This window comes from Saccopteryx leptura, chromosome 4 (assembly GCF_036850995.1).
Source record: "Saccopteryx leptura isolate mSacLep1 chromosome 4, mSacLep1_pri_phased_curated, whole genome shotgun sequence".
Classification (NCBI taxonomy): domain Eukaryota; kingdom Metazoa; phylum Chordata; class Mammalia; order Chiroptera; family Emballonuridae; genus Saccopteryx; species Saccopteryx leptura.
Window position 1 is genome coordinate 115816916 of NC_089506.1, and position 23141 is coordinate 115840056.

Here is a 23141-nt window from a genome sequence, read left to right on the forward strand (position 1 = left end):
AGCCATGAATGCCACATATTTTAAATGTAATTCCATGAAAGCCATATAAGGACCCGTGTACATTACACATTATCCAATAAAAATTTAGTGTTGTCCCGGAGGACAGCTGTGATTGGCTCCAGCCACCCACAGCCATAAACATGAGCGGTAGGGAATGAATGGATTCTAATACATGAGAATGTTTTATATTTTTAACATTATTATTTTTTTAATTAAAGATTTGTCTGTGAGCCAGATGCAGCCATCAAAAGAGCCACATCTGGCTCGCGAGCCATAGGTTCCTGACCCCTGGGATAGAGCATCGGACTGGGATGCGGAGGACCCAGGTTCAAGACCCCAAGGTCGCCAGCTTGAATGTGGGCTCTCTGGTTTGAGCAAAGCTCACCAGCTTGGACCCAAGGTCGCTGGCTTGAGCAAGGGGTTACTCGGTCTGCTGAAGGCCCACGGTCAAGGCACATATGAGAAAGCAATCAATGAACAACTAAGGTGTCGCAACGAAAAACTGATGATTGATGCTTTTCATCTCTCTCTGTTCTTGTCTGTCTGTCCCTATCTATCCTTCTCTCTGACTCTCTCTCTGTCTCTGTAAAAAACAAAAAACCAACCAAACAAAAAAAAACCCCAAAAACAAAAATGAAAACAAAAATGGGCAAAGGACCTGAATAGACATTTCTCCAAAGAGGACATATGATGGCCAATAGACATATGAAAGATGCTCATGTCACACTAATTATCAGGGAGATGCAAATTAAAACCACAAGGAGATATCACCTCACACCCATCTTAATGGCTATTATCAATAAACACACAAATAACACATGTTGGCAAGGATGCAGATTGGTGTAGCTGCTATGGAAAACAGTATGGAGTTTTCTCAAAAAAATTAAAAATGGAAATTTGACCCAGTGATTCTACTTCTAGGAATATATCCAAAGAAACCCAAAACAGTACTCTGAAAGAATATATGCACCCCTATGCTCTTTGCAATGTTATTTATAATAACCAAGGTTTGGAAGCAGCTTGGATGTCCATCAGTAGATAAGTGAATAAAAAAATCTGTGGTACATTTACACAATGGAATACTACTCAGCCGGAAAAAAATGAAATCTTGTGGCAGCATGGATGGACCTAGATGGCATTATGCTAAGTGAAATAAGTCAGAGAAAGTAAATACCATATAATTTCACTTATATGTAGAATCTAAAGAACAATATAAATGAACAAAGTGTAGAGAACAGCTGAAAGTTCCTAGATGGGAGGGTGTTGGAGGACTGGGTGAAAAAGATGGATGGAGAAGTACAGATTTGTAGCTACAAAATAGACATTGGAGTGTAAAGTGCAGCACTGGAAATACAAGCGATAATATTTTAATAACCATGGATGGGCCAGCTGGATAACTGGAAATATCGGGGAACACTTTGTAAAGTATAAATTGCCTAACCATGCTGTACACCTGAAACTAATACAAAAATAACATTGAATGTAAACTGCAATTGAAAAAAATTAAAAACTAAAAAAAGGAAAAGAAACATTGGCTTGAGAAAGCGATCTTAACGAATCGGTATGCTTCCTCTCTGGCACAGATATGGTTAAGTATTACAGCGAGCTCAGGGATTTGGGAGCTGATCAGGGAAATGATATGACCACAAGGTGGCAATAGCACACAATGAGATTTATTTGGGTGGTGTTTTGAGAAGTTTGCCCTGAGATGTGGAGAGATGGATGGAAAGTAATCTCTAACCATGAGAACTTCCAGAGACAATGGTATGGGGACACCACCCTAAATAGAAAGCATGCCAAGGAACTTTTGGGGAGAGAGAGGTGATGTCACTCTGCAGCATGCTGGGGAGTCTCTGGGTCAGAAAAACTCTGAAGGCAGCAGTGACTTGTGGTTTTATAGTCCCAGGTTTGTTTATCTAAGGCTAACTCATGTTGGGTGTACATTTGTGGGATATGCAAAGCAGGCAGGCTCTAAAAAGTATCCTTATTTGAGATTTTATACATATGTTTTTCTTTTCTTTTTTTTCCCTCAAGTGAGAGACAGACTCCTGCATGTGCCCCAACCAGGATCCTCCTGACAACCCTGTCTGGGGCTGATACTCTGCCCATCTGGGCCATACTCATAACTGAGCTATTTTTAGTGCCTGAGATGGAGCCTCCACAGAGCCATCCTCGGCACCTGGGGCCAATGCACTCAAACCAATAGAGCCATGGCTGTGGGAGGGACAGAGAGAGAGAGAGAGAGAGAGAGAGAGAAGGAGAAAGGGGAAGGGTGGAGAAGCAGATGGCTGCTTCTACTGTGTGCCCTGACTGGGAATCAAACCCAGGACATCCACATACTGGGCTGACGCTCTACCACTGAGCCAACTCTCCAGGGCCTGAGCTATATTTAAAACAATTGGATATGCCAGAATTTAAGTTTGGTACTTAAGTTTGGTACTGATAAGCTTTTGAGATAATGGTCCTGGCCCACATGAGAAGTGAACAGTATAGGGCCAATGTACAGGGCCATCTTTGGCTCCTTTGTCACAAGTATAAGTTACATCCTATAATTCAGTCAGTTTGTGTGTGTGTGTGTGTGTGTGTGTGTGTGTGACAGAGACAGAGAGAGGGACAAACAGGGACAGACAGGAAGGGAGAGATGAGAAGCATCAATTTGTTGCAGCACCTTAGTTGTTCATTGATTGCTTTCTCATATGTGCCTTGACCAGGGGGTTTACAACAGACCAAGTGACCCCTCGCTGAATCCAGTGACCTTAGGCTCAAGCTGGTGAGCCTTGCTCAAACCAGATGAGCCTGTGCTCAAGCTGGCAACCTCAGGGTTTTGAACCTGGGTCCTCTGCATCCCAGTCCAATGCTCTATCCACTGCGCCACCACCTGGTCAGGTTCAGTCAGCTTTTATTAAGTACCTACTATGCTAGACAATGAGCTTACAATGTTGAAGACGCAGTCCCTGACTTCAAGAGGCTTATGGTCCTGGAAGAGGGCTCCTTGGATGAAAGAGTGGGACTTTGAAACAGTAGATAGAAAGCTGTTGATCTTTTATTCTTCATGGGTTTTCCTGACATCATCAGAGTGTTAACTCTTTAGCAGACTGGCACAAGATTTCTGGCAGAGCACATCAGTTTGCAGACAGGCAGTTGGAAAACTGTGCCTTAGAGCATGTTTTACAGTTTCCTTCTGTGCCTTGACTCATGCAGTTTTCTCTTCCTAAAATATTCCCAAACCCTGCCTATTAAAACTGAATCTAAATTTCAAGGGTAAATGCAAAAACTGCAAGAAAATCTTTCCTGATTTCCTTAACTGAAAACGTACTTGGGTTTTAACCAGAACTTTCTCTGGACTTATTGGATGACAGCCTGCTCTACCTTATGGCTACTAACCATTTGGTTTTTGTCAGTGTTCCTCTCTTGCTCTGTTGGGCAAACCAATGTGTTTCAAGTATGAAACAAGCCTGTTTAGATTTGCTCGCTTATATATATATATATATATATATATATATATATATATATATATATATATATATATTGCATTGGCCTGGTCAGCGCCGTGTGTGTAGTCTGTAGAAGGCTGCAGGTGCTTGCCCTCAGGGTAGCAGATTGCAAATTGTGACTGCCTTCTTACTTGGGAGGGGCCATTGTTTGCTATTATTTGCTGGAGAAGGGGTTCCCCCAGCCTGTTTGGAGAGTGCAGAGAGAGAGAGCAGAGAGAGCGAGCGCTGAGGGGTTTGGGAGCCCTGGTATTTCAGCCCAGCCTGTCTGACTGAGGACTGCTGAGGCTGGTGGGGGGAGCCTAGGAGTCCACAGGGAGAGTCCAGAGAATCAGTCAGGGCTTTAGGAGCCCTGAGTGAGAGGGAAGCGATCTTCCCTGCCTATTTGCTCACCCGCCATTATGAGACTAATAAACGGAATGGCCCACCATTTTCTGGTTCCACAGCTTCTTTACCATCTGCTCAAATCCAATGAGAACCTGTATATTCACAATGGCAGTGGCCACTGGCCTTACACGCTCTCATTAATAAAATAAAAATGAATAAATAAAATATAAATATCAGTTCATCTGAATTACTCTCCTGAGGAGAGAACATACTTCCCTTCTCCCTTGAGAGGGGATAAACCAGAAGAATACGAGGGAAAGGAGCCAGCAGGGATAACTGAGTCAGCCAGTTATAAATTAACTACATCCCATAGTTCTCTAAATGGTTGCTTGGAGCCGCTTGCAACACAAAGCAAGAAAAGGATCTGTATGTAGCCATGGCCAGTGATCTGGAAACCCCTTCCCCCTCGCTGACCCCACTGAAACTCCCCTCCCCTCTCCTTGAGTCCTGGGAAACCTTAAACCAGGGGTCCCCAAACTTTTTACACAGGGGGCCAGTTCACTGTCCCTCAGACCGTTGGAGGGCTGGACTATAAAAAAAACTATGAACAAATCCCTATGCACACTGCACATATCTTATTTTAAAGTAAAAAAACAAAACAGGAACAAATACAATATTTAAAATAAAGAACAAGTAAATTTAAATCAACAAACTGACCAGTATTTCAATGGGAACTATGCTCCTCTCGCTGACCACCAGTGAAAGAGGTGCCCCTTCCGGAAGTGTGGCGGGGCCGGATAAATGGCCTCAGGGGGCCGCATGGGGCCTGCAGGCTGTTTGGGGACCCCTGCTTTAAACAAAGGAATCACGTGCCCATTGCTTAGGTACTGTAAAGGTATATAACTAAGGTGACCAATCGTCCTCCTATAGGGAGGACAGTCCTTCTTTTGTAAGTTCTGTCCTCCCTTGAAAAGTGTCCTCCTACAGGTCCTCCTTTTTGATAATGGAAGACTAATCTGTTAATGTCCAAATGTGATTGATGCAGAGTCAATCCATTGTGTGTGATGTGACATGTATCTAAATGAGTACTTTTTTCTTACAATTATTATTAAAAATTAATAGGCAGGTAAGCATAATTACAACATAAAATATTACAAACGTTTTTATCATGCATTTATCATATTATAGTATATTATTGTTGCAATGAATAAAATGTTTCTTTTATTTACAATATTGTTTTCTTCCATTTATTTTTGTCCTCCTTTTCATTGTAAAAAAGTTGGCCACCTTAATATAACCCATAAGAAAACCTAATTTGGGGAGCTCATGCTATGGTGCTACTGGCCCCACGATGCTCTGCTGGCTATTAATAGACTCTCTTTCCTCTATTAATTAAGCTGCCTGATTGTCTCCTCCATTGGGTGCATTGGCTGGGAAGCAAGGAGGAATAACGCCTGCGTTTGACAGACTTCAAATATCCCACTGGGAGCTCCCAAATTGCCCTGTAGATGTGCTTGCTGAGTGCACACCAGAGATTTCCCTGTGTGGATACCTCATAGGATGGAATGGGGAAACCCCATCTGCTGGCCCCAGCAACAACTAGACAACAGAGGAATGAGAAACTGAGAACACGTCAGAGCCACGGTAAGGCATACTGGGCACAGGGTAGCTAGCCGAGGTCCTGTCCCACTGGGCAGAAGGGAGGCCTGATCACCCTCTGGAGTAGTGACTGATCATCCTCCACAGGTTAGGAGTGTTGACTAATCACTCTCCACAGGACAGTTTAGGAGTGGTGATTAGTCACCCTCCACAGGTGTGGGGAGCGGGCCTCATGGGTTAGGAGTGGTGACTCATCACCCTCCACAGGGGTGGGGAGGTTGTATGAAAGAGAGTGAGTGCGGAGTGAATGAGACAGACACCAGGAGAGGGTTCCGACTCTCTCCCACAGGACAGAAGTGAGTGTTGAGTCCCAAACTGCAGTTCTGTTAGGGCACCTTGTACAGCTAAGAGGCAGAATTGCATGCTGACGGTTTATACCAGCCTGCCATAAACCAAGAGGGTCCGCTATCTCTGCGGGGGGAGCAGCTGGTGACAGACGAAGAGAGTGGCGTCCCCTCCAAGTTTCCCTGCCTTATCCCCCATCCCTTCTTGTGGCATGACTGGTGTTTCTCTGAGAGTCATGGGGGGTTCACAGGGAAAACCTACTCCCCTGACCACAATGATTAAGAACTTTAAGAAAGGCTTCTCAGGGTATTACGGAGTTACTATGTCCCCAGGGAAATTGAGGAACTTGTGTGAACTGGAATGGCCCACTTTTGGGGTGGGGTGGCCAGCGGAAGGGAGTTTGGATAGACCCCTCGTGCAGAAAGTGTGGCAGGTAGTTACTAGAGATCCAGGCCACTCCAACCAGTTTCCCTACATAGACACCTGGCTCATGCTGGTATTGCAACCTCTCCCCTGGCTTAGAGGTCAGGCTTCCACTGTGTTGGTAGCAAAGGCAGGGAGCATTTCACCAATCCTGGAGAGCAGCTGCCACCGCCAGTACCAGAAATCTTAACCCCTAGTGAAACAAAAGCAGCAAAAACTTTGGCTCCCCACCTTATGTACTGGTAAGTACCTTCCATACCTGGCTCCCTGTCCACCCAGAGACTGTGACTGATTCAGGCCCGTAATCACCAGACCTATCAAGTCCCAGCATAAGCTCGCCTGAGCCAGAGTGCCCCCCACTGCCCTGCCAGAACCAGGTCCAGGCTCTCCTCGCCTAGCTGGGAGGCTGCGCTCTAAGACAGTGCCCGGAGTGCAGATGCCTCTGAGAGAAGTGAGGAACATGGTGATAAAGGAACAGGGGCTCATAGTAGAACAACAGGTGCTGCTGTACCAACCTTTCACCACCAACAACCTCCTCAATTGGAAGCATCACATTCCCTCTGAAACAGAAAAGACTTAGGTCTTAATAGATCTCATGCAATCCATATTACAGACCGACAATCCTACATGGGCAGATTGCCATCAATTGCTCCTTTGTGTTCAACAAGGAGGATGAGGGCCGAATGAAGAAGAAAGCTCAGCTCATAGCTGCTGCCCTTCAGCACAAGGGCAAAGGAAAGCTTCCCCCATTTGAAAATGGAAAGAAAGATAGTCAGGCAGGATCCCCTTGCGGCGTGATAAGTATGCCATCTGCCGGGGAACAGGTCAGTGGAAAAATGAATGTCCCAACAGGGACAAAGGGGAGGCGTGCTTGCCACCTGCCCCCAGCAGGGAAAATGCACTGTTCAACATAGCTAAAGAATCCCCCTTAGACTGAAAGCAACCAGACTCAGAGGCCCCCAATGAGTCTATAGTCCATATGATGGTAGGGGGCCAACAGATGGACTTCCTGAATGATACAGGGATTGCACACTCAGTGGTGACCCCGCCAGTAGTGCTGCTTTCCACCCATAGAGTAGACATTGTACGAGCCACAGGAAAACAGGCAGAAGAGGCATTCTGCCTGCCCCGTAAATGTCCTATAGAAGGTCATGAGGTTATGTATCAGGTTTTGTACATGCCTGACTGTCCAGTGCCCTTGCTAGGGCATGATCTGCTAAGCAAACTAAGGGCTACTACATCTTTTGCTGACAGTGGCCGACTAGACTTACAGGTGCCAAAGCCTAGGCTTGTTCTAACTCTAACCGTCCCCAGAGAGGAGGAGTGGAGGAGTTTTGCTTCCAAGCCTGGGATGCTTCCCAGCCAGAGACTGACTCAGAAATGGCCTGGAGTATGGGCTGAGGATAATCCTTCAAGGTTGGCAATATACCCAGTTCCATTGTGGATGGAGTTAAAGCCTGGGACACTGCCTGTCAGCCAGAAACAATACCCAATTCCCAGAGAAGCCTTGGAAGGAATCCAGGTGCATTTACAGAGCATGACATTATTATCCTGTGTCAGTCACCCTGGAATACTCCTTTGCTCCCCATCAGAAAACTGGGAACCAATGATTACTGGCCAGTACAGGACTTGAAAGTAGTCAATGAGGCAGCCAGCTCTATACCCAACAGTACCAAACCCCTACACTCTCCTAAGCGCCCTCTCTGCCTGAGTCTCCTGGTTCACTTGCTTGGACTTGAAAGAAGCCTTCTTCAGTATCAGACTGGTTCCTGAAAGCTGGGAGCTGTTTGCCTTCCAATGGGAGGGCCTGCCTACAGGGGCAAAGGGGGAGTACACCGAGACGAGGCTCCCATAAGGACTCAAGAACCCCCCCCTACCACCATCTTTGGGGAGGCCCTCCCTCAGGACCTCCAGCTGTTTTCTGCACAGGACATTGGATGTATCCTCCTTCAATATATGGATGATCTGTTGCTAGGTCACGAGACTCTCCAAGGATGTGCTGGAGGAACAGACCAGCTTCTACACCATCTAGAGAAGAATGGATATAAGGTCTCAAAGAAGATGGCCCAGATCTGCCAAAGGAGATCAGGTGTGGGTCAAGGATTGGAATCCAGCTCCCTTACGATCCAGGTGGAAAGACCCTACACCGTGATCCTGACCACTTCTACTGCTGCTGAGGTAGAAGGCACACCTGCCTGGATTCACCACAGCTGGCTGAAGCCTGCATCTTCTGTGGAGATGCCCTCATGGACAGCAGATACTGACCCCACCAACCCTTATAAGTTGACCCTGAAAAGGACAACACGCCCTGCTCCAGCCACAAACCAGGAGCTAGCTGGTCCATGTACAACTGAAACCTGAGGAACCTCGCCATGGGGCTCCTTATAATTGGACTCTGGGGAGGGAGAACTAGGGCAGAGAACTGCGAACTGTGTATCCATGTCACCAAGGAAGGTCAAAAGGTCTCCACCACCTTGCTTTTCTATAGTTTCTGTGAGGGTAAGGGAACTCAGAAAGGGACCTGTACCTATAATCACACTCAATATTCAGTGTGTAACCCAGGGAATAAGCAGCCCTATGTCTGTTATAATCCTACAGATCCTCCTACTACAATAGTATTTGAAGTAAAAATAGTGGCAGAAGGATGGGGAAAATGGATAGGACCAACAATAGCCCAGACCAAAGTTAAAGAAAACCCGTCAAGTTACACTGAGGTTTGATGCATGTGCAGCCATAAGCCAGGTGCTGTGGGCAAAGGGAAGGAACTACAGGCCTCTCAGCTGGGAGAGAAGCTACAGGGTAGATGAAAAGTATATGTATGCCAAGAATATGAGACTCCAGCATAGAAGGAATTTCTAGTCTCAAAGGGGGGAATGAGGAAAAAGCAAGCCTCCCTTCTCCCTTGAGAGGGGAGAAACCAGAAGAATACAAGGGAAAGGAGCCAGCAGGGATAACTGAGTCAGCCAGTTATAAATTAACTACATCCCATAGTTCTCTAAATGGTTGCTTGGAGCCACTTGCAACCAAAGCAAGAAAAGGATCTGTATGTAACTATGACCAGTGACCTGTAAATCCCTTCCCCCTTGCTGACCCCACTGAAACTCCCCCTCCTCTCTGAGTCCTAGGAAACCTTAAACAAAGGAATCATGTACCCATTGCTTGGATACTGTAAAGGTATATAACCTATCAGAAAATGTAATCTGGGTAGCTTGTACTTTGGTGCTACTAGCCCCACATGGTCTGCTGGCTACTAACAAATTCTTCCTCTATTTATTGAGTTGTCTGAGTGTCTCCTCCATCAGGGTCATTTTCTTACAACACTCCAATTTAAGGTCTAACCATAGAACTAAAACAATTTAATTCTGATGAATTTATTTGAGCCAAACTGATGACAACTGCCAGGAAGTTAAGTATCATAGGTGATGGTTACATGAATTTACCAAAACTTCCAAACTGCCCTTTTGCTGTTCCACTTGTCTACCTGACCCCACCCTTACTTACTGGACTATCACTCCTGAAACAGAAAAGTTCTAGGAAGCTGGTCAGCCACCCCAAGGAGAAGCGTTCCAAGAAGCCGATATCGTAAAACTACAGAAAGGAGCATACCAGAACTGCTGACGCAACACACACTTGCTCAAAGCTCTCCCTTAACCCTATAAAAAATTTGCCTCAGAATCTGGGTGCACTTCTCCCGGAGGAGTGCCCCGGCAGGTCTTTCTCCTCTAATAAAGCCTGCACACCTGGTTTTTGAGTGCTGTCTCATTCTTACAATAGGATTGAGAAAATGCTCCAGAAAATGGCAGTTTTACCGCTTAAACATCAGAATCCAAGGGGAAGACATATGGGCATTACATGAAGCTCATTGGTGAGAGATTAGGGAGGCAGGAGAAAGCAAGGTGGTGAAATCCCTGGGGTTGGATAAAAAGTAAAATGATTAGACACATACCTATTAACTAACTACCTTCTCTTAAATAGGTGGGTATAGGATAACAAGTAAGACAGTAACAACAAGAATGAGGGGTTCTGTGGTCTCATGCTCTGGTGGGTGACTATGCATTGAGGGGTCTGGAACGGGTAAATTATCCTGACATTCCAAAGGTGTGTGATAGGTGCAAAAAGATAATAGGTTCAGTTAGGGTAAAGACTGACCCTTGTCAAGAAAGACACCAGTGTGACTTGCTTTTATTTAGGAGGTTTTAATTTCAGACCATCTTATTGTTGAAATCAGCAGGTAGCTAGATATTGATGGGGAAAGGGAGCAAAGGAGTTGGACATTATATTTAATAAAGCTGGGAAATGTAGAAGAAGACAAGATGGTGATGGAATAGGTGGATGTATCAACTTCTACCTCCCAAAACCAAAGTGGATTACAAACTAATTTTAAGAACCATCACCTGGAAGAACCAACTTTGGACTAAACTAAGAGGAGTATTCAACCAAGGAACACTGAAGAAGCCACACTGAGCCCTGGCCGGTTGGCTCAGTGGTAGAGCATCAGCCTGGTGTGCAGGAGTCCCAGGTTCGATTCCCAGCCAGGGCACACAAGAGAAACGCCCATCTGCTTCTCCACCCCTCCCCCTCCCCCTCTCCTTCCTCTCTATCTCTCTCTTCCCCTCCCGCAGCCAGGGCTCCATTGGAGCAAAGTTGGCCCAGGCACTGAGGATGGCTCTGTGGCCTCTGCCTCAGGCGCTAGAATGGCTCTGGCTGCAACAGAGCGATGCCCCAGATGGGCAAAGCATCGCCCTCTAGTGGGCGTGCTGGGTGAATCCCGGTAGGCTCATGCGGGAGTCTGTCTGACTGCCTCCCTGTTTCCACCTTCAGAAAAATACAAAAAAAAAAAAAAAAAAAAAAAACAACAACAACAAAAAAACCCACACTGAGACTGGTAGGAAAAGCGGAAACACGGAGAGGGCTGCCCAGCTCCCTGGAGCAATTGGCAGCCGGGAGAGATTCGAGTGGCGGGAAGTGAATTTAGCAGAGAGGGGAGGGTGCTGGGCCCTAGGAACAAAGCCCCAGCCTGCAGCCCCAGAGCCTAAAAGAGGCATATGGACAGTATTTATCTGGAAACAAGTCAGGATACTGTTTGTGAGAAAGAGACTGATTTCTCAGACCCAGAATTCTTCTTAAAGAGACTGCGCAAAAAACCTCTCTCACAACCACTCACCCAGGGCTCCAGGGAATAGGGAGAGAGGAGAGGACCAGAGTAGCAGGAAGAGAGTGTGATCTAGGAGGCATAGGGAGAAACATTTTGAGAGACAGCCACCCTAACCTCTGGGACGAGTCACTCCTCAAATCTGAAGCGAATATTTCCCCTGGAAACAGCAATACCAGCAAAGGGAAGCAGGACACCAGTCAAACTAGCTCTCCGGGGCACTCAGAGCAGAGTCGCTTAGAAGGAGGGAGCTTTCAGGACTACAGTAGTGAGTGATGGGTCTGAGCTGCAGCACCCCCACCCACATGGCTGAGAGCTTGCCTGAGGGCGGGCGGTGGCAGGATGTGGAAACGCGGTTCTGTCGGCAAGGGCAGAAGCCAGCTGGCCACTACTGAGGCCCAGGTGTGAGCTCAGTCTTGCCCGGCTGGGGAGGAGGGGGCATGCAAAAGTGGTCAAGCCCAGCTGCGGGCCCCCTGCAATCCAGCCTGCGGAGGGAAGGGCGGGAACCCCGGAAGAGGCAGAGACCCACCCTAAAGCAAGGGTGCAGGAGCACAGCCCCGCCCCGCCCACGGAACCGACGCTTGTGGCCTGACTTGGGAGCCGGCTCCTCCCGCAGGGGTGGAGCCAGAAGCCCAGAACAGGCAGAGTCCCACTACTGAGTGTGGGCACACAGTCCCGCCCGGCCTGTGGAGCCAAGGCTTGCAGCTGTCCCACAAGTGGGCTCCTCCTGCAAGGGCTGAGCAAAAGCCCGGAATCAGGTGGAGACCCACAGCTGAGCAAAGGTGCTCACCCCTGCACTCAGGGCCGAGCATAATGCCACCCTGCGGGGGCAGGGCGAAGTACAAGGCCATCCAGGCTTGTATACCCGAGCACGTGATCACAGCCACTCCTGTGAAGGAGAGGCAGAAACCACAGCAACACCCCAGTGGGCAGGCACCGGCAATGCCCATACCTGAATGCCATAGGCAGCAACAGCAAAGGGGGTGGTGAGCCTGCAGACAGACCACACCTAGGGAACACAGAGGACACACCCAGTGGACTCCAGTGGCCAAAACCTTCTTTTACACAGACAAAATGAGAAAGCAGAGAAATGCAACACAAATGAGTCAACAGAAATCCCCAGAAAAGGACCGGAATGAGTCAGATATAGCCAAATTACCAGATGCAGAGTTTGAAATAACGATTGTTAGGATGCTCAAAGATATTAGAACAACAATAAATGGTCATTATGAACACCTAAATAAAGAGATAGCAAATATAAAAAAGGACATTGAAATAATAAAAAAGAATCAGTCAGAAATGACAAATACAATATCAGAATTGAAGAACACAATGGAAGGAATTAAAAGCAGGATGGATGAAGCAGAGAATCAAATCAGCGAGTTAGAGAACAAGATAAATAAAGGCATGGAAGCAGAGCAGAAAAAAGAAAAGGGACTCCAAAAGTCTGAGGAAACTCTAAGAGAGCTCTGTGACAACATGAAGAGAAATAACATTCACATCATAGGGGTTTCTGAAGAAGAAGAGAAAGAACAAGGGATAGAGACTTTGTTCAATCATATCATAGCTGAAAACTTCCCTCAATTAAGGAAGGAAAACATGTCACATGTTCAGGAAGCACAGAGAACTCCATTAAAGAGAAACCCAAAGAAATCTACACCAAGACACATCATAATTAAAATACCAAAGCTAAGTGATAAAGAGAAAATATTAAAAGCTGCTAGAGAAAAAAAGGCTATCACCTACAAAGGAGCCCCCATAAGGATGACTTCCGACTTCTCAACAGAAACACTTGAGGCCAGAAGGGAACAGCAAGAAATATTCAAAGTAATGCAAACAAGAGCCTACAACCAAGACTACTTTATTCAGCAAGGCTATTGTTTAAAATTGAAGGAGAAATAAAAAGCTTTCCAGCCAAAAAAAAAAAAAAACAACTCAAGGAATTCACTACAACCAAACCAATGCTGCAAGAAATGCTAAGGGGCCTGTTGTAAACAGATCAAAGGAGAAAAAGAATATAGCAAAAGAGAAATACAGTTTTAAAGAATAAAATGGCAATAAACAATTACATATCAATAATAACCTTAAATATAAATGGATTAAATGATCTGATCAAAAGACATAGGGTAGCTGTGTGGATAAGAAAACAGGACCCATACATATGCTGTCTACAAGAGACACACCTTAAAACAAAACATGCACATAGACTGAAGATAAAAGAATGGAAAAAAATATTTCACACACATGGAAATAAAAAAAAAGCTGGGGTAGCAATACTTATATCAGACAAAATGTACTTTAAAACAAAGACTATAGTAAGACATAAAGAAGGTCACTACATAATGATAAAGGGAGCAATCCAACAGGAAGATATAACCATTATAAATATCTACGCACCTAATATAGGAGCACCTAAATATATAAAGCAGACTTGGATGGATTTAAAGGGCGAGATCAACAGCAATACCATAATAATAGGCAATTTCAATACCCCACTAACATCACTAGATAGATCCTCAAGAAAGAAAATTAACAAAGAAACAGCAGACTTAAAGGACATACTAGATCAACTTGATTTAATAGATATCTTCAGAACCTTTCACCCTAAAGCAGCAGAATATACATTCTTTTCAAGTGCTCATGGTACATTCTCTAGGATAGACCACATGTTAGGGCACAAAAGCGGCCTCAACAAATTTAAGAAGATTGAAATCATATCGAGCACTTTCTCTGATCACAATGGCATGAAAATAGAAATCAACCACAACAGAAAAACTGAAAAATACTCAAACACTTGGAAACTAAATAGCATGTTATTAAATAACGAATGGGTTAACAATGAGATCAAAGAAGACATAAAAAAAATTCCTAGAAACCAACGATAATGAGCATACATCAACTCAAAATTTATGGGACACAGCAAAAGCAGTCCTGAGAGGGAAGTTCATAGCATTACAGGCATACCTCAAGAAGCTAGAAAAAGCTCAAATAAACAACTTGACCCTGCATCTAAAAGAACTAGAAAAAGAACAGCAAGTAAAGCCCAGAGCTAGTAGAAGGAAGGAAATAATAAAGATCAGAGCAGAAATAAATGACATAGAGGCTAAAGAAACAATACAGAGGATCAATGAAACCAGGAACTGGTTCTTTGAAAAGGTAAACAAGATTGATGAACCTTTAACCAGCCTCACCAGGAAAAAAAGAGAGAGGATTCAAATAAATAAAATTAGAAATGAGAGTGGAGAAATAACAACTGACACAACAGAAATACAAAATATTGTAAGAAAATACTATGAAGAACTGTACGCCAAAAAAAATAGACAACCTGGATAAAATGGACAACAATGAGATAGAAACAGTTATCAAAACAATCTCAAAAAAGAAAAGTCCTGGGCCTGATGGCTTCACAAGTGAATTCTACCAAATATTCAAAGAAGAATTAAATCCTATCCTTCTCAAGCTATTTCAAAAAATTCAAGAGGAAGGAAGACTTCCAAGCTCCTTTTATGAGGCGAGTATAATTCTGTTTCCAAAACCAGGCAAAGACAACACAAAGAAAGAAAATTATAGGCCAATATCCCTGAGGAATTTAGATGCTAAAATCCTCAACAAAATATTAGCAAACCGAATCCAGCAATATATGAAAAAAATCATACACTACAATCAAGTGGGATTTATTCTTGGGAGGCAAGGCTGGTACAATATTCGCAAATCAATCAATGTGATTTATCACATAAACTAAAGGAACGAGAAAAACCACATATTTCAATAGATGCAGAAAAAGCATTTGATAAAATCCAGCACCCATTCATGATCAAAACTCTCAGCAAAGTGGGAATACAGGGAACATACCTCAACATGATAATGGCCATCTATGACAAACCCACAGCCAACATCATACTGAATGGGCAAAAATTAAAAGCAATCCCCTTAAGATCAGGAGCAAGGCAGGGGTTCCCCCTTTCACCACTCTTATTCAACATAGTTCTGGAAGTCCTAGCCACAGCAATCAGACAAGAAAAAGAAATAAAAGGCATCCAAATTGGAAAAGAAGAAGTAAAACTATCATTATTTTCAGATGATATGATATTGTATACAGAAAACCCTAAAGTATCAGTCAAAAAACTACTAGACCTGATAAATGAATTCAGCAAGGTAGAAGGATATAAAATTAATACTAAAAAATCAGAGGCATTTTTATACACTAACAATGAACTGTCCGAAAGAGGAATTAAGGAAGCAATCCCCTTTACCATTGCAACCGAAAAAATTAAGTACCTAGGAATAAATTTAACCAGGGAGATTAAAGACTTGTACTCGAAAAACTATAAAACATTGATAAAAGAAATCAGGGAAGATACAAACAAATGGAAGCATATACTGTCCTCATGCTTAGGAAGAATAAACATCATTAAAATGTCTATATTACCCAAAGCAATTTATAAATTCAATGCATTACTGATTAAAATACCAATGACTTACTTCAAAGATATAGAACACATATTCCACAAATTTATATGGAACCAAAAGAGAATACGAATAGCCTCAGCAATCTTGAAAAGAAAGAATAAAGTGGGAGGTATCACACTTCCGGATATCAAGTTATACTACAAGGCCATTGTACTCAAAACAGCCTGGTATTGGCATAAGAACAGGCATATAGATCAATGGAACAGAACAGAGAACCCAGAAATAAACCCACACCTTTATGGACAACTGATATTTGACAAAGGAGTAAGAGCATACAATGGAGTAAAGACAGTCTCTTTAATAAATGGTGTTAGGAAAACTGGACAGCTACCTGCAAAAAAATGAAACTAGACCACCAACTTATACCATTCACAAAAATAAACTCAAAATGGATAAAAGACTTAAATGTAAGCCATGAAACCATAAGTATCTTAGAAGAAAACATAAACAGCAAGCTCTCCGACATCTGTCACAGCAATATATTTGCCGATTTATCTCCATGGGCAAGTGCAATAAAAGACAGGATAAACAAATGGGTCTATATCAAACTAAAAAGCTTCTGCACAGCTAAAGACAATATGAACAAAATAAAAAGACAAACTACATAATGGGAGAATATATTTGACAATACATCTGATAAGGGGTTAATAACCAAAATTTATAAAGAACTTGTAAAATTCAATACCAGGAAGACAAACAATCCAATCCAAAAAATGGGCAAAAGAAATAAATAGATACTTCTCCAAAAAGGACACACAAGATGACTAATAGGCATATGAAAAAATGCTCAACATCACTAATCATTAGAGAAATGCAAATTAAAACCACAATGAGATATCACCTCACACTAATCAGAAGGGCGCTCATCAACAAAACAACGTAAAATAAGTGCTGATGAGGATGTGGAGTAAAGGGAACCCTCCTGCACTGCTGGTGGGAATGCAGACTGGTGCAGCCACTGTGGAAAACAGTATGGAGATTCCTCAAGAAATTAAAAATCGAACTGCCTTTTGACTCAGCTATACCACTTTTAGGAATATACCCCAAGAACACCATAGCACTGTATGAAAAGAAGAAATGCACCCCCATGTTTATGGCAGCATTGTTCACAATAGCAAAGATCTGAAAACAGCCCAAGTGTCCGTCAGTAGACGAGTGGATTAAAAAGCTTTGGTACATATATACTATGGAATACTACTCAGCCATAAGAAATGATGACATTGGATCGTTTACAACAACATGGATGGATCTTGACAACATTATACTGAGCGAAATAAATCAGAAAAAACTAAGAACTGTATGATTCCATACAGAGGTGGGACATAAAAATAAGATTCAGAGACATGGACAAGAATGAGGGGGTTATGGGGAGAGGGGGAGGGAGGGGATTGGGGGTGGGGAGGAGCACAAAGAAAACCAGTTAGAAGGTGATGGAAGACAATTGGACTTTGGGTAATGGGAATGGAGCATAATCAAATGTCAAAATAACATAGAGATGTTTTTCTGAACATATGTACCCTGATTTATCAATGTCACCCCATTAAAATTAATAAAAAACAAAAACAAAAACAAAACAAATAAAGAAAAAGCTGGGAAACCTGCTTCAGTAAGAAGCTTCAACATTCCATTTAGCTTAGTCTGCTCAATTACTCATTTCAGGAATCCCTGAGCCCATTGTGCCATTGAGCCCTTAAGAACAGGCTTTACCAGCTCCCCAGGGTAAACCACTTTAACACGTGCACAGTGGAAGCCAGAACAGTGACCATAGAGGCCTGTCAGTCTAGCCTAGAGAGATGTGATTGGTTAGTGGGAGGAACCAACACAAGCCCCCCCCTCCCATTTTAAATAAAGGCAGTCCCCATGTTGCAAAGGAGGTAGGTTCTGTAGGTTTGTTCTTAAGATGAACTTATATGTACCATATTTTTCACTCCACAAGACGCACTTTTATTCCCCAAAAGTGGAGGAGGAAATGCCCGTGCACCTTATGGAGCAAATGTTCATTATTTTTAGCTGCTGCGGGTTCCCGGACAACTATAAGAGTATTTGAACATTACAGTCTCTTCTCATTTGTTAATAACAGTGTTAATGGTTGTTAATACTGCTATTGAGTTTACATTGTTGAAATATTATTGTGGTATATTTTATTAAATATTTTAACACACCATTTGGTTCAGAATATTTTTTTTATTTTCCTCCTTAAAAACCCTAGGTACGTCTTACGGTCAGGTGCGTCTTCTGGAGCAAAAACTACGGTAAGTTGGAACAGGTACTTACTTATTAAATGTAACTTAGATGTTTAATTTAACATAGTATTTATTTTTACCTTTCTGAGCATATACATACTTAAACATTTTCAAACCTACAGAACCTATCTCATTTGTAACTCAGGGACTTCCTGTAAACTGATTAGCTTAAAGGGAAACTAGTCCTTCCCAGCCTGAAAATATAAACATGGGCTTAAGTTATTTGGCTGTTATCCTTTTTGCCTTCTAGACTCTGCCTCTCCGCTGAGAGAAACACGCTATTCATGTTTGCAGCATGATGTGTGGGCTGGCAGCCAGGACTCCCAAGTACAGGCTCTGAGTAGTGCCTGGACTACACCAGGCTTTATGGACTAAATTAGTGTTTTCAACCTCTGGTCCGTGGACTGGTCCGCCAGAAATTCCGTGCCAGTCTGTGAAAGAGGTAACCACTCTGATGTATGAAGATTATAGACCCAATGATCTTAGTAGAATTTGCTTATGTTCAGGGTGATTTCTGCCTCAGCGGTCCCCAAAATAATTCTATTTACACTGGTCCCCAAATGTAAAAAGGTTGAAAACCACTGGGCTAAATCATGGCACTGAATATCTGGATTTTGATCTTTATACTAGGTTTAATGAAGACAAGACTGGACTTTTTCCTTGGTGAGAGAGAGATGAGACATTGAGCACCTGTGAACCACCTTCTATTTCAACCCTGAATTAATCTTACTGAAACGGAAATATGGGTGTTTGTGCTGCTTGTCACCAATTCAGCCAAATAAGTGGAGACAGGGACTGAATCTTTTATGGGTACTTTATTCAGATGGTCAGTGACCTGAAGAGATGGGGTTATGTTCCCAAAGCTGTCTCAACCCCATCCCCAGCCAAACTTTTCTTAAGGGGAAGAAAAAGGTAGGTAAGTGTTTTAGAACTTAAGGGAGAGTTAATCAGTCATAGTCAAAGTTAACTGAATCATATCAGTGGGCAATCAGTCTTTGCAGCACAAAGGCTTTGTTTGCAGACCCCTGGGTCACAAAAGTGGACTGTTCATTATTCTTCTTAAGCCATGTAAGCCCCTTCTGGTATCCCAGTTCCTGAAAAAAAGCTTTTACTTGCATCAACCATTTAAGCCTACTGATTATAACCAAAGCCACCATTACTCAAGCTAATTTTTTTTTTTGAGAGGAGAGAAGGTAGTGAGACAGACTCCTGCATGAGCCCCAACCCAGAATCTACCTAGCAACCTCCGTCTAGGACCAACCTAGCTGTCCTCAGCACCTGAGGCTGACACTTGGACCAACTGAATTATTCTTAGCGCTGGGCTGACACTCGCACCAATCAAGCCAGTGGCTTCGATAGGGAGAGAGAAGGGGGAGGAGGGGTAGAGAAACAGACGGTCGCTTCTCATGTGTGCCCTGACCAGGGATGAAACCCTGGATGTCTGCACACTGGGCCAATGATCTACCCACTGAGCAAACCAGCCATGGCCCAAGCTAAAATTTTAACTCTTGAGTTCCCCCTATCATTACTGCAACAGCCTAAACTTCTCCAAACACAAGTTGTTTGCAATTAACTCTCTTAGCCCCGCAACCAAACTGCATCATAACTGATATCACCACAGTTTCTTTAGGTCTTGTTGGTCAAATAAGTTTGTAATATGACATATATGTTTGATCACTATAGTTTGTATTGGGTGTGGGGGACAGGCTGTAAGCAGGCAGGGTCGTTATAGCCTAAGGCTTAAGACAGCTTTTCCCCACACCCCTGACTGTTGCATGATGTGGGGTGGTGCACTCTCATGAGGAATCCCATTATGCCTCAGATAAGTGACTTTGTATCAGAGATTTCCTTGTTTGTATATTGGATTAAGGATTTTGATTTCTACACTATAAAATGGGACAGAGGAGCCCATGCTGGAGGAGAGGCAGACAAAGGCCACATGGAGGAGAGGAGAAGCAGCCAAGATGGCAGAATGCTGAGGGAGAAGCCAGTTTGTGCAGAGTTTGAGCAGAGAGGAGATGGGGAACAGAGATGATTAAGTCTGGTGAGCTAGAAACCTTTGATTCTAGGAAACTCGGATAAGTCAGTGGCTTTGGGAGCCCTGAATGGAAAGGGAAGTTTTTCCCCACTGTGTGTATTTCTTGCCCGCAGAGTGCAAGCTAGGATTAAAGCTAATGGCCCACCAGTTCTTGGCTCCGTTGTTTCATTACCGTCTGTCTGAATCAAATGCAAACCTGCATGGGCCAGGTGGCTGTGATGGTGGCCGCGGCTACTGGCTTTACAAATCTTAATTTGTAAGATCCCCATGCAGGCTTCCCCTGAGCTTGTCAGGTTTAGTATGTAGTCCCGTTTTCATCCACATCTGTGATAATATATGTATTAAGGCCATGTTAGGCTGCAGCTATTCACCTGAGAGGAGTTAAGGCAGTGGTTCTCAAACTTTTTGAAGTCGGGGCACATTTAAAATCCTACAAATAATTGGAGGCGCATTATATACAAATTTCTGAGAAATAAAGTCAAATATTAAAGAATATAAAGTCCAAGTGTGCTTTTATGATAATTAAATGAAATAAATATGACAAAATTAAATTTATTCTGACATTAGAAAACTTTGTTACATTTTTTGAGTTATGCTTTTTAGAATTCATAAAAAAGAGGGGTTAAAAACTTAAAAAACAACAAAAAAGTTATCTTTATACACACACACACACACACACACACACTCTCTCTCTCTCTCTCTCTCTTAAAATTTAGTAAATTCAGCAGATTCATGAGTGAATGTGTTTTTTCATTCTTGTGTTTATGAGAAACACGAACCTGATGCGTCCTAGCGATTTCTTCAATGTTTGGGCATATATTTGAAAGGCAAACTCTTCTTTCCTCGTCAATACATTGAAGAATTCCTCTCTTTTTAATCTTAATTGTGTTGAGTGCAGAAAATCCCCACCATACTGTAAAGCCAGTAGCCACGGCCACCATCACAGCTGCCTGGCCCGTGCAGGTTCTCATTTGATTCGGACAGACGGTAATGAAACAACAAAGCCAAAAACTGGTGGGCCATTACCTTTAATCCTAGCTTGCACCTGGCGGGCAAGAAATACACACATGCCTGACCAGGCGGTGGTGTAGTGGATAGAGCGTTGGACTGGGATGCAGAGGACCCAGGTTCGAGACCCCGGGGTCGCCAGCTTGAGTACGGGCTCATCTGGTTTGAGCAAAAGCCCACCAGCTTGAACCCAGGGTCGCTGGCTCCAACAGGGGGTTACTCCGTCTGCAAAAGGCCCGCGGTCAAGGCACATGTGAGAGAGCAATCAATGAACAACTAAGGTGTCGCAACGCGCAATGAAGAACTGATGATTGATGCTTCTCATCTCTCTCCGTTCCTGTCTGTCTGTCCCTGTTTATCCCTTTCTCTGACTCACTCTCTGTCTCTGTAAAAAATAAATAAATAAATAAATAAATAAAAAGAAATACACACAGTGGGAAAACTCTTCCCTTTCCATTCAGGGCTCCCAAAGCCACTGACTTATCTGAGTTTCCTAGAATCAAAGATTTCTAGCTCACCAGCCTTATTCACCTCTGTTCCCCATCTCCTTCTCTCTGCACAAACTGCACTAACTGGCTTCTCCTTCAGTGCTCCGCCATTGTAAAGCCAGTAGCCAGGGCCACTATCACAGCCACCTGGCTCATGCAGGTTCGCATTGGATTCGGACAGTCGATAAAGAAACAATAGAGCCAAAAGCTGATGGGCCATCATCTTTAAACCTATTAGCTTGCACCCTGCGGGCAAGTAAAAACACACACTGGGCTCCAAAACCCACTCACATTCAGTGCTCACAAAGCTACTGACTTATCCAAGTTTCCTAGAATCAAAAGTTTCTAGCTCACCAGACTTATTCACCTCTGTTCCCCATCTCCTTCCTTCTTCCTGCACAAACTCTGCACAAACTGGCTTCTCACTCAACACTCCACCATCTTGGCTGCTTCTCTTGGCCTCCTCCACGTGGACTTTCTGTGCTCTCCTCTCTGCTCTCTCCTTTAATATTAATCTCAGGAACCAAAAGCAAGCTCCCGTTCTGCTCCATTTTACAGTGTAGAAATCAAAACACTAATCCAATATACAAAATAGGGAAGTCTCTAATACAAAGTCACTTATCAGAGACATGATGGGATTGCACCATGCCACATCAAAAAGGGTGGGAAAGGCTTAGTCCTAAAACCAAGCCCCAGGCTACAAGGATCCTGCCTGCCCACAGCCTGCCCCCAACACACATTAACATCACCTGGGCAACGGCATCCACGTGGGCAGCGCCATCTTTAACAAAGTGAGTATAATATATTTTATCTGCCCAACAACCATTTTGGCTGCTTCTCCTCTCCTCCACGTGGCCTTTCTCTGCTCTCCTCCAGCATGGGCTCCTCTGCCCCGTTTTATATTGTAGAAATCAAAACCTTTAATCCAATATACAAACAAGGAAGTCTCTAATACAAAGTCACTTATCTGAGGCATAATGGGATTCCTCATGAGAGTGCACCACCCCACATCAAAAAGGGTGGGAAAGGCTTAGTCTTAAAACTAAGCCTTAGGCTATAAGAATCCTGCCTGCTTACAGCCTGTCCCCCTACATCCAATGCAAAGTATAAGCGAGCAAACATATATATCATATTTACAAACTTATTTGACCAATATTCCACCCCTTTTGCTCGCTTCACAATCTAAAGCATAGGTATTCCTGCACAAGGAAATTAGGCACATTACACAAATTAAAACAACATGACAAATCATACAATTTCAGCAATTACAAAGATACACTTCACCAGTTTCTGAGCACTTTGCCAAAAGCACAAAATGTCCTCAGCCTTCTATCTAGCCGTTTGAAAAGCTTCCTGGGGCAGGGGAGTACTTTCAGAAAAGCTGTCCCCCACCCCCATCAAGGCTATTTCACATTGTCCAAAATCCGTAAGTCCATCCCACAAAGGAGCCAGTGCCCACTCCGGTCATAGTCCAGGAATCAGTCCAAGCACATGAGGCCTCAGCCACCCCTCTCATCCCTGCCATTCTGGCAGGTCTTACACTGTCCCAAAGAGGAG

At 43.6% G+C, this 23141-nt stretch overlaps 1 long non-coding RNA gene across 1 annotated transcript; it reads left to right on the forward strand.

The window, feature by feature from the left end:
• The first annotated feature begins 5244 nt into the window (after nt 1–5244).
• On the forward strand, nt 5245–19661 carry LOC136404430 (uncharacterized). Its single transcript, XR_010751246.1, has 3 exons — nt 5245–5462; nt 18017–18059; nt 18681–19661. It is a non-coding gene; the product is annotated as an uncharacterized lncRNA (long non-coding RNA).
• Nucleotides 19662–23141: the final 3480 nt, after the last annotated feature.